The sequence below is a fragment of the Cotesia glomerata genome, linkage group LG6, assembly GCF_020080835.1.
Source record: "Cotesia glomerata isolate CgM1 linkage group LG6, MPM_Cglom_v2.3, whole genome shotgun sequence".
NCBI lineage: Eukaryota > Metazoa > Arthropoda > Insecta > Hymenoptera > Braconidae > Cotesia > Cotesia glomerata.
Window position 1 is genome coordinate 8,097,634 of NC_058163.1, and position 13,430 is coordinate 8,111,063.

The window sequence follows — 13,430 nt, forward strand, 5'->3', positions numbered from 1 at the left end:
GAAACCCCCAGAGTTGACAAAGGGGCCAGGCTTGGGCCAGTACTGGGAAACCTAGCTTCGGCGTACCTGTATTGGCCCATGCGTGGGCCAGGCTGTTTAACCCAGCCTCGGCCATGCCAATGATTACCCAATCTTGGGCCAAGACTGGCTAACTCAGCCTTGGCCATTCATTGGCGACCCAAGCGTGGGCCAAAACTGGTTAACCCAGCCTCGGCCATGCAAATAATTATCCAAGCTTGTGCCAAGACTGGCTAACCTAGCCTAGGCGATTCATCGGTGACCCAAGCTTGGGCCAAGACTGGGCAACCACGCCTTGGTCGGCCCAATTATTACCCGAGCCTGGGCCAGAACTGGGTCACCCAGTCACGGCCACAATGATTACCCAAGGGTTAGCCAAGATTGGGAAACCTACACTGAAAAAAAAAATTAACTTAATTCAAGAGAAAAATTCTTGAACCAAGAAAATAACTTTGAAGAGTTTAATTGTCTTCAATCAAAACGAAAAATTCTTTAATTAAATAAAATTTACTTAAATCGAGAAAAATTTCTTAGTTTAAGAATTTTTCTACTCAAATCAAGAAGATGAAATTCTTAAAAATTATTTACTTGATTTAATTAAGTAAATTTTTTTTTCTTTGTAGCCATGGGCGTTGAATAGCAACCAAAACTTGAGCCAGAATTGGGTAACCTAGCCTTAGCCATTCAATGGGAAATTCAAACTTAATAAATCATTAAGTAATAGAATTTTAAACAGTAAACATTTATTGTTTAACGAATATTTGCTAACAAATTCTAAAATTTAAAATTTATTATTTAACCAAGACAATTGCATATCGTCAAAATTGATGTCGTCTTAAAAAAATTAAAATATAATAATTTACAGTTGAATTTTTAATATTGATAATTTTAAACATGAAAATTTATCATAAGATATTAAAAATATACAGAACGATGTACAAAGTTTAAAGTAATATAACAACTTGACTCTTTCATTTTTTTTAACTATAATAAACATTTGTAAAAAATAGTTAATTTTCATCGAAACACAATATTAAATAACATAAATTATATAAATAATAAACCGTCACACTTCGTCACTATATAGATTTAGCTTATCAGAATAATAAGATGTGCATCAACTTATCGGTCGTACGGTGTAGGGGTTAGTTATCGGTTTGGCAAGCGCGCGGCTCGGGTTCGAATCTCGATTAGAAGAACGGATACGATTTTCACACTTTATTTCTTATAATTAGCAACAGTTAGGTTTGAATTTACTTTACTTACAAAATAAAATAAAAAAATAACATTCCAATAATTCTGTTTTGTCATTTTTTATCAAATGGCATGGGCCAGACTTGAAAATTAACTATGGCTCAGCCCTGGTAACCAGGCGTGGGCCAGTCCTGGTAACCAGGCTTGGCCCATCGTTATCATCCCAGACTTCAACCAGGACTGGGCCAAGCCTGGCTTACAAGCTTGGCCCAGAGTTTTACATAGTTGAGCTAAGGCTGGGCCAAGCTAGGCCCCGTGGTACTTTCCTCTATGGGACTAACATTAAACAGCAATAATCATTTAATACAAACCTTTCGAAAAAAGTAACTGATTTAAAAATGCACTGCAATATTAATGTATCAACAATTCCAAGGAAAATTTTAAAGTTCAATCGATAATTTTTCTCCGACATAACTCACGCAACAACTAAACATTTTGCATATTTTGAGGTACACTAGCCATTAGTTTAATGGCGCACGCAATCATCCGGCGAGCCTGCAACTTTTTGAACCTCAATTCCCGTAATCGTTTTTCATTCCAATCTTTGAATCTTTTGTGCATTGTTTCAATAATCAAGACTAAAATCGTCCAGAAAAAACACAGGGGGATCAAAATGTAATCAAAATTGAAATACCCGAAGTCTAACTGGTCAAGTTCTTCGTTCGCTTTAACCCTATATCGATTAGCTTGTTGAACCGTAACATTTTTTTAAAAAAAGATTGTTTTTCAAAAAAGTTCGTGTTCCCGGCTTCGACAAAATTCATTGCTGCTTTATCGAGTTTATCTTTAAGTGGCCAATTTCTTCTATTTACAACACCGATATATTCGCTAAAGTACAGGTATTTTGATACGTGAAATTCATCATATAATTTATCAGGTAATTGACATGTACTTATGATATAAGCGGTTGAAGACTTTTTCAATAAAGCTTCACAATCGCGAAAATACAAGTATCGTTGTCTATGTAAACATTTTTTATCAGATTTATTTGACGACCACAATCCCATTGTTAACAATTCCTTATGAATTTCAACATCGTACACTGAGAAAAAAGTATTTTGATAATCACAATACTTGGTATTTTGATAATCAAAATACCAAGTATTGTGATTATCAGAATATAAGTCAGTTCAAGACCTATACTCTGCGCAGTAAACTATAATATATGCGCTGTCACTGCCATCGACGTTTTAACACTAACAGTTAGTTTATTTGATTTATGCACTGGTAAAAATAGAATTCAACTAATATTTATTATATTAGCTTGAAAAAAATTTATTATTACACTTTTAATTTTAATTTTAATTTGTTTTGTTAGCTTTATAAGTCAATTGATTTGTGCCAGTAAAGTGAGGTTATAAACATCTAATAGTCTGTTACATTGATATACTGATAATCAGTATACCTAGGTATTGTGAAAATCAGTATACTTATTGTGATAATCAAAATACCACGTATTCTTAGTAGCACAATACCAAGTATTCTGATTATCAAAAAAAAATATCCTTAGTAGCAAAATACTTTTTTCTCATTGTACTTTACGTGAAATTTATTTTGATATAAATCTTCTAATGTATGAATCTGTTGACGAGTCGGCTTTGTCAGATAAGACTTCACTTGACTTTGAAATGCGGGGTTGAACATCATCATAAACAACGTTGCGGAAAACAAGGCCACTTTCATAGATATTCTATTTAGTGGCAGAATCAAATCCATGTCTAAGAACAGCGCCAATATATCCAATAGAGCTTCGCGTAAATTTCGGTTGTTGTTCATGTAAATGACGACCAAAATCACGATGCAAGAGATAGAAACTGTCCAAGTATTAAAATAATTTCTAACAATTCGATTAATTGCCAGCACAGTGCTTTGCTTGTTTGTGACTATTACGTACCCTTCCTGATTATAAAAGCTCAAAAAATCATAATAATTTACTTCGACCTGTTTAAAAGTAAACAATAGTATTTGGAGATCAGATTTACCACTGTAAAAGCTGTCCTCATCAAAATCTTTAGTAATCTATATATATATAGGAGACTTTCTATAGATATAGATAGTCACTCATCACGATATCTCTGGAACTATAAGACCTAGAGACTTGAAATTTGGCAGGAATATTCCTTTTGCCAAGTAGAGGTCAGCTAAGAACGGATTTCACGAAATTCCACCCACAAGGGGGGTTGCGGGGGTGTTCACGAAAAAAAATTAATATTTTTAAATTATGGCTTTTAATAGTTCAAAACTTGGTCAGAATGTTTCAAATTACATTTAGAAATTTTTTAAAAACGAATTCTGTGACATTCCACCCCCCTGGCGTGCCCGTGCGTGGGCGTCAAATTAAGAAAAAATTCGTAAATTTCAATCTATAGCTATTAATACTTTGAAACATGGCCAGAATGCTTTTTTGGCGTTTTTGAGCTGTTAAGAATAAATTTCATTAAATTCTACTCCCACATGTCCGTGTGTGGGCGTAAAATTAAAAGAAATTGTACCTTTTAATCTATAGCAGCTAAAGGATTGAAACTTGGCCAGATTGATTTTTTTGGAGTTTTTGAGCTGTAAAGAATGAATTTTATGAAATGCCACCCTCACAAATCCTTGCGTGGGCGTTAATTAAAAATTATAATATTCAATTCCTAAAGGATAATAAGAAGGCATTAAATATAAAAAATTAAAGTACTTATATAAGGTAAAAGCCTAATAGATGATCATGTACCATTATATGATCACTCTATGTATTTGTATACCTATATTTGTGAATATAGATATACAAATACACGGCCGTTACCGCCAAATTTATTCCAAAAGTTATTTTTAAAACTGCATTTTTTTAATTTGTTAAAATTTATAGATGTTAATTTTTTTTGCCATAATTTATTTGTTAAGAAGCTATTAAAATTATTAAACATCTGCTTACCATTTCATAGACATTGAACATGATAGCCTGAGTTTGAATTTTTTCATATTTAATCTATATTTTTATAAATTGAATATGAATAACATATTTCAAACCCTGACATTCATGCTCACATCTATCCATGGTGTAGGCCTACTGGGGATCCCGCCATGTAAAATAACGGGGACGCATCTCATGACACAGTACCTCCATGGTGATGTGGAAAGCTGTGTCAATCATTATTTTTAACTCATATAAATTTATAATGCCCTAATTTATTATCTGAGTGTGTAAATTTCATAAAATTCATTTATGATATAACTACTTACGTAGTTAGATAACAAAATTAATATTTTTCGCGCCTGGCGTATATTGTACGCCACGCGAAGCGGGCGGGTAACGGCTAGTATATACTACCGGGGTGCTGTTCGATATTGACTCAAAATTTTGAAATAAAGCGACGTCTACTGGTGATAACCAATTATATAATGTTGGTGGAACTCTGCCGATAATAACTTCGTCGTAACCAAGTGGAACTGTTCTTCTAATTGGAAAGCCGTTTAAATGTTTGGATTTGTCAAACTTGATACTCTGACAAATCGTTGGATCTGTTCAAATAATTGAGAAAACATCATTGGCTTATTTTGATAATGGCTGTAGATCTACACACTGATAAAAAAAAAAAAATCTTGAACCAAGAATATATTTTGAAGAAAATGATATTCATGGTTCGATTATTTCTCTTGAATCAAGTTAACTATTTTATCAGTGCATGGAAATAAATTTTTTTTTAAATTACCGCGAAAATTACAATTATCATAAAACATTACGTAACGTGAAAAATTGATTAAAAACAGATATTGACTATTTTAATATTAAAAATTACAGTAAAATAAAATGTTTTTACTGAAACTACTGAAAATTACTCTAACAAAATTATCTATTATTATTGAGTCGTCGCTGCAATCGCTTCTAACATATTAATTGTATAGAAAATTAGACATATCAATGATCAGTTGTTGCTCAATTATAGTTAATTCCTACGAACTTTTATACAATTATCATTTTAATAAGATTTTATGCCATCGATGGCATATTCAACTGATGATATTCAACTGATCAGTTGAATATCATTTGTAAAGATGTACTTTAATGACTTTTGGAATTTTTGTTGACTATTTGCTATTCTAAATATATTTTCAAATAAAACAACCTTAAAAAGTAAATTAAATCAAAAAAATTAATTAAACATTCAATCTTATTAAACTACAATCTAATTTTTCCAAAATATAAAACCTATAGAATTAATACTAATATTTTTTTGATAATAATACGTCCAATAAGAATTTTATTCCAAGTGCAGTAAGTTGCATTAAATTTTTTTTTTTCATTTTACGGAAGAGTAACATCACAGTTCGGTAATTTTTAACATGAATTTCACAGCGAATATTAAAGATAATTTTTTCTGTATACAATACCTTTTCTAAAGGGTTGACGAAATAACGTCCATTGATTCCCTGGTTCTCTATCGATTTCCACTCGTCTCCAAGGTCTCAGCGCGTAGTTAGAATAGGGATTAAAAGTATAGATCATAGTTCTATTCTTTGAAGTTAATTGAAAGCTATAACCGAAAATAAATTTTTTTAGACTACTATTGTAACTTTTAAGTTCAAAAGATACCATGCTTCTTTTTTTGTATTAAAGTACCCGACTAGAAATTTCAGTGAGGCAGTGATTTGGCGCAAGTAAGGCATGCCGAATTCCAAACTTGCAGTAAGTGAGGCATCCAAACCAGGCCGAAGTTTAGGATGTAACGCAGTTGCGAGGCTCAGCTTAACATGGCTTCCTGATTAGGTTGCAGTTTGGAAACCAAATTCGCAACGAAGAATCCAAATCTAATTCTTTCTTGATTTTTAGCTTTTTTATTATCAAGCGAAAATTAATAAAAGCAAATGCTTATTTTTTTATCTTCTTTTACTATTTTAAATATAAATATTAAATTTAGGACTAAATTTTTTAAATATTTCATGAATAAAAAAAAACAAATTCTTTGATGCTTTTATTTAATATTATTTTTATTATTTGATTTTATTTTTTCTGTAATTTTTTTTTGTTTTTTGGAGCGTTTTTTAATGTGAAGAGATTTTTTTGATTGGTAGATTTGATAAGTCAAAGGGAGAAGGAGATGATGGAGGAGTTAGATACACTAATCACACATAACACTTAACTTTACTTCACACTCGCCTTAATAGTAATTATAATTAGTAATTATTAATTATTAAAAATCGTACATGTCGAACGCGAGTCTCGAACACGGTACCCGACGCACGAGGGCCCTATACCATACCGCGACGCTACGCCGATGATGAGCGACCTCTTACTTCAAGATACTTATAAGCACAACCAATGTTCGGCTTGCCTAATTTAAAACAAATAAGATTCGAATTGGGCTAGCCTAAGTTCGGAAAGCCAAGTTCGCTCCAAACTAGCAAAACTCAGGTTATCGTTACTTGAAACCAGTTCGGCGTTCCCATGATATATCAGACTTAAGGAATCCATGAAACTTTCCTAGTTACGTTCAAATATGGCAAGCCAAACATTTCGTTCTGCCTACCTTGGTTTTTATGAAGTACAACCTAGGCAAGCCTAAGTTAGGCAAGCCAAACTTGCCCCGAATTGGTTCTTCGGCATATGCCTCACTGAAATTTCTAGTCGGGTACATGAGACACCATGTTTATATGTACAACACACAAATACTCTTATAAATTCACATTTTTATATGTATAGAACTAAAAGGCTTAACCTTGGAAAGACTTAAAGCCAAATATCTTCTCCCACTCCGTTTTAGAGTACTTTGGCAAGAAACGCCGAAGTTCGTCAAACGTTTGGAATGCCTAACTTGTAGGAAATTATAAAATCCAAAGGTCTACGGAAGTTCGGTTTGCCAAACTTAAAAGTAATTGGGGCCATCTATGGTAAGACGAAGTTTGGCGAATGTTTGGAATACCTAACTTGTAGGAAATTATAAAATCCAAAGGCTTACGAAAGTTCGGTTTACCAAACTTAAAGGTAATTAGGGACATTTATGGCAAGCCAAACTACGGCAAATCTTTGGTTATCGTTACTTCCAGCTAGTCAGGCATTCCAAAGGTTCGCCGAAGTTCGGCTTGCCATAGATGTCCCAAATTACATGCAAATTTGGCATGCCAATCTTCGTTTTGCCTAACGTGGATTTGAGAAGGCGCAAATTAGGCCTGCCTAAGTTAGGCAAGCCAAACTTGCCCCTCACTAATTCTTCGGCATTCCTCACTACAATTTCTAGTCGGGTAACAGTTAAGTTGATAATTATATCAATTTTTATGTTTTCGAAATTTATTAGTCAAAAAAAGTAATTTTGCGTTAATAAATTAAACTGATTATTTATTTTAAAAATCAGTAGACAACCTCAAGATTTGGAGTAAGTAAATTGTTTTTATTTTTCAAAAATTTCATTTTCACATAAGCTAAAAATTCTACACCAAGTTAAAAGTGTAAATTTTTTTGCTCCATTCTAATGTTGAATAATCTAAAATTAAATTTTTTTATTTAAAACTCTTCATTTGTTAACATTTTGTACTCAAAAAAAGTGTACAATTTTTTTTAGAAAAACAGAGTTTTTAAGTGAGTAAATTCACTATCGAACCAAGTGTTTAATCAAAATTGACTCGATAATATCTTCTCTTACTCAAAATAAAATAAATTTAAATGGTAAATATTATTGATTAAATTTTTCGGTTAGAAAACAACGAACTTATTTTGAAATTTCCTTGAGTTAAAATGAAAATTTTCTTGGTTCAAAAAACAGTTTAAAAAAAAAATTATTTTTTATAGTTTAAATTTAGAATAAAAAAATTATTTTACTATAAGAAAATTTTTTTTTTCACTGAAAAATTAACTGTACATAACGAAAAATTTCAAGGCATAGTTAATAGTACATTACGATATTAGGGACTTAAGTAGCCGATTATTGAACCGTGTGAAGTTAATGCACGAGCGAAGCGAGTGCATTAAGTTCACAAAGTTCAATAATCGGCTACTTAAGTCCCGCGTAACGTACACTATTTTATAGTACAAGTGACCTAAATTCACTCTTTAAGTCAAAAAACTTCAAATTAATTAAAAATTTATTAATTATAAAGATAAAAATAATGTCAGAGCAAGCAAAGCAGTAACGCTTTGTCTTTCTTTTTTTTTTTCTCTTTTTGTTAACGATTGACCAAAGACGACTGTCTATAGCTGTCATAATATTTATGTTTAAGTTTATCATTTTTATCATTTCTAATGCATTAAAATATTAATTAAAATTCATGTTATAACTATTGAGTACAATGAGCAGCTCGGAAAGTGAATCAAACGATGATGGTGGTGATATTGTTTCAAACGATATTAGAGAAATTGCTAAAAATGTAACATTAGATTTGTTGCCTGCAAAATCTAAAAGACTTTATGTGGCACGTTACAATTTGTTTAAAAAGTGGTGTAAAGGAAAAACTAATTCGTTTTGTGAGGACGTTTTATTAGCCTATTTTGTTCATCTGTCGGAAAGCTATGCACCATCTAGTTTATGGGCTACTTATTCTATGTTAAAATGTACTATAAATACATTAAATAAAATAGATATCGGGAAGTATAAACGGTTAACGTTGTTTCTAAAAAAAAAATCTACAGGACATCGATCAAAAAAATCCCTAGTTTTTTCTAAAGAAAATGTGAATAAGTTTTTAAATGAAGCACCCGATGAAGTTTATTTAGGCTACAAGGTAAGTAAGACTCGTCTTTTAAATTACCGATTCACTGATTAATTTTAATGATTTATTTGTTATTATATATTTCAGGCAGTTTTAATTTTTGGAATAGCTGGTGCACTCAGACGAGCAGAATTTATAAACTTAACGGTCGATGATGTTAAGAATTTGGATGAGTCTGTGCTGTATATTAAAATTGATGAAACTAAAAATAATGTACCAAGGTCATTCACGATAACAGGAGAGTTTTATAATATTTGTATAAAGTATATGCAATGCAGACCAAAAGTAAATAAAACTAAAAGATTCTTCTTAAAATATACAAATGGTAAATGTGTCAACCAACCAATTGGAGTTAATAAAATCCCTAAAATAGCAAAAGAAATAGCTGCCTATCTAAACTTGCCGAATTCTGAAGGGTTTACCGGTCACGCCTTCCGCAGAACTGCTGCGACGTTATTAGTTGATGCTGGTGCAGATTTAACTACGCTCCAAAGACATGGTGGATGGAAATCTAGTGGAGTTGCTTTTGGATACGTTGCTGACTCTTTAAATAATAAAAAAAAAATTTGTGAGCAGATTAGCGATGGAATTAAATTAAATAACCGAGTCAATCATCCAATTCCTACTTCTAGCTCAATGACGAATCCAGAAATTACAACAGTATCGGAACAAACTCCATCTACTCGTCCATATTCAAGTTCATCAAATGCAGAAAATGAAGACACCCGACTAGAAATTGTAGTGAGGAATGCCGAAGAATTAGTGAGGGGCAAGTTTGGCTTGCCTAACTTAGGCAGGCCTAATTTGCGCCTTCTCAAATCCACGTTAGGCAAAACGAAGATTGGCATGCCAAATTTGCATGTAATTTGGGACATCTATGGCAAGCCGAACTTCGGCGAACCTTTGGAATGCCTGACTAGCTGGAAGTAACGATAACCAAAGATTTGCCGAAGTTTGGCTTGCCATAAATGTCCTTAATTACCTTTAAGTTTAGTAAACCGAACTTTTGTAAGTCTTTGGATTTTATAATTTCCTGCAAGTTAGGTATTCCAAAAATTCGCCAAACTTCGTCTTACCATAGATGGCCCCAATTACTTTTAAGTTTGGCAAACCGAACTTCCGTAGACCTTTGGATTTTATAATTTCCTGCAAGTTAGCCATTCCAAACATTCGCCAAACTTCGTCTTACCATAGATGGCCCCAATTACTTTTAAGTTCGGTAAACCGAACTTCCGTAGACTTTTGGATTTTATAATTTCCTGCAAGTTAGGCATTCCAAACGTTTGACGAACTTCGGCGTTTCTTGCCAAATTACTCTAAAACGGAGTGGGAGAAGATATTTGGCTTCAAGTCTTTCCAAGGTTAAGCCTTTTAGTTCTATACATATAAAAGTGTGTATTTATGAGAGTATTTGTGTATTGTACATATAAACATGGTGTCTCATGTACCCGACTAGAAATTTCATTGAGGCATATGCCGATGAACCAATTCGGGGCAAGTTTGGCTTGCCTAACTTAGGCTTGCCTAGGTTGTACCTCATAAAAACCAAGGTAGGCAGAACGAAATGTTTGGCTTGCCATATTTGAACGTAACTAGGAAAGTTTCATGGATTCCTTAAGTCTGATATATCATGGGAACGCCGAACTGGTTTCAAGTAACGATAACCTGAGTTTTGCTAGTTTGGAGCGAACTTGGCTTTCCGAACTTAGGCTAGCCCAATTCGAATCTTATTTGTTTTAAATTAGGCAAGCCGAACATTGGTTGTGCTTATAAGTATCTTGAAGTAAGAGGTCGCTCATCATCGGCGTAGCGTCGCGGTATGGTATAGGGCCCTTGTGCGTCGGGTACCGTGTTCGAGTCTCGCGTTCGACATGTACGATTTTTAATAATTAAAAATTACTAATTATAATTACTATTAAGGCGAGTGTGAAGTAAAGTTAAGTGTTATGTGTGATTAGTGTATCTAACTCCTCCATCATTTCCTTCTCCCTTGACTTATCAAATCTACCAATCAATGAAAACCTCTTCACATTAAAAAACGCTCCAAAAAACAAAAAAAAATTACAGAAAAAATAAAATTAAATAATAAAAACAATATTAAATAAAAGCATCAAAGAATTTGTTTTTTTTTTTTATTCATGAAATATTTAAAAAATTAAGTCCTAAATTTAATATTTATACTTAAAATAGTAAAAGAAGATAAAAAAATAAGCATTTGTTATTATTAATTTTCGCTTAATAATAAAAAAGCTAAAAATCAAGAAAGAATTAGATTTGGATTCTTCGTTGCGAATTTGGTTTCCAAACTGCAACCTAATCAGGAAGCCAAGTTAGGCTGAGCCTCGCAACTGCGTTACATCCCAAACTTCGGCCTGGTTTGGATGCCTCACTTACTGCAAGTTTGGAATTCGGCATGCCTTACTTGCGCCAAATCACTGCCTCACTGAAATTTCTAGTCGGGTTAGGACAAAAATTAAAGTCTCAACCTCAAGATTTATTTCAAAAGGACCAAATGCGCAAGGAGATTCGCTTTGAAGAAATTTTCTACGATCCAGTTGTTGGTTTGTACGTTGAGGATTCAACGAACATGGATACAAAACCACCTTATGTTTTTAATAATTGTACAATTATTTTTTATGGAAATAATAGTAATTGTATTTTTAATTATTGTATTGTGAAAAATGCAGCTCAGTCTAAAATTGTATAAAAATTTAAATAATTGTTCATCAAGTATTTTTATACATTTCTTGTTATATTATTTTAATGTTCTCATTATAATTTCAAGTATTCTAATTAATGTTATTAATATTAATTTTAATAATACGATAATTGTTCTGTGTTTATTACTGATGTATTTTATAATGCTACAATAAATAACTAATTAAATTGTTTCAATGTTACAGAATATTTTCAACTTTATAACTTTAGATAAAAAATATATACTTCGGTATTTGGACTAATTTATTAAGCGCTAATTTCAGTCAGTATATATGTTTATATTTTTTTGACAGCTCAAGTTAACCATAAATATGAAAATTTATTATTCCTATTTTATTGTTTTCTTATGCTTTTTTAGATAATTACATAATATTTTTTCTTTTTTTTTTATATTTTGATGTATAAAAATATCTTTTCTAAGTTTATTATTGTCTATAAACTATTCGTGAAATAAGTAAACGCGTGAATTAAGTAAGGTACACAATGCAATAATTCGCTAGTTAAGTCCCGTGTGAAGATTACTTAAATGTGGTTTTAAGTCACCGTGTACTATAAAAAAATTTTTCTTCTTCTTTTGACTTTTGATATCATTGATTGAAAAATTTCTTATTCAATTGCTACAGAATTTTTAACTTCCTGCTAAGAAAATTGTAAATTTTCAAAAATCGGGAAATTATTGTTTTCACCCCGTTTTTCGAAAATCGAGTTTCCATCAGATCTCGACGTTTTGAGGTCCTAGGAAGCTTTCCTGACTATTTCCGCGGTGACGCCACCGTGTCTGTGTGTGTGTGTGTGTGTGTGTGTGTGTGTGTGTGTGTGTGTGTATGTATGTATGTATGTATGTATGTATGTAAATCTCGCATAACTTTTGAACGGATCATCCGATTCGATCGAAATAAGCGGCGTTCTGAAGAGTTTCTTTGCCCCTAGAATTCTGATACTAATTTTTAGAATTTGAGTCGATCGATTTTGAGAAATCTCAAAAATAAAATTTCCAAAAATTCGTTTTTTTTTAATATCTTTTAAACGGCTGAACCGATCAATTTTAAAAACTAATCAGCTCTTAACCTCAAAAAACCACGTCGATTGCCACCAGCCCGGTCAAAATCGGTTGATTGGTTCGTGAGATATCGTTGTCGAAAAAAATTGAAAAAAATGTTTTTTTCAGAATTTCTATGAAATTTTCAGTCTGACCAGTTTACGTTTAGAAATTTTTCAAAAAACTCAAAAAACTGCGTTGAATGCCGTAAACCGCGAGAAAATTGGTTAATTCATTCAAAAGATTGCGGTTTGAAAATTCAAAAAATAGTGTTCTATAAAACTTCCATTAGCCTTTTGAGCTCGAAGAGCTCAAAAGCACAGAACAGCGATTTATTTGAGCTCGGAGAGCTCAAACTTATACGAAAGTTATATTTTTGAGCTCGAAGAGCTTCAAAAATAAGTGAATTGTTGAGCACTTAGGTATGGAGGTAGCAGGGAAGTTGCAGGGATGGCCTTTAGGGTCAACCGTTTTCCTAATTTTTTTTAATTGTTTACAAACCCTAATTTGCATAATTTCTCATTGGTATCTTTTGTATCGTAATTTATCCTCAAAAATTAATTATTTAAACATACTAAATAAAAAAGAAAAGATACACAGTAAAAAATTTTGCGTCATTGCGTCAAAAAATTTTGTGTTAAAAATTTTTATGTTATATATTTAACACTTTTTTGTGTTAATTCAACATTTTTCTGTGTTAATTTAACACAATAAATGT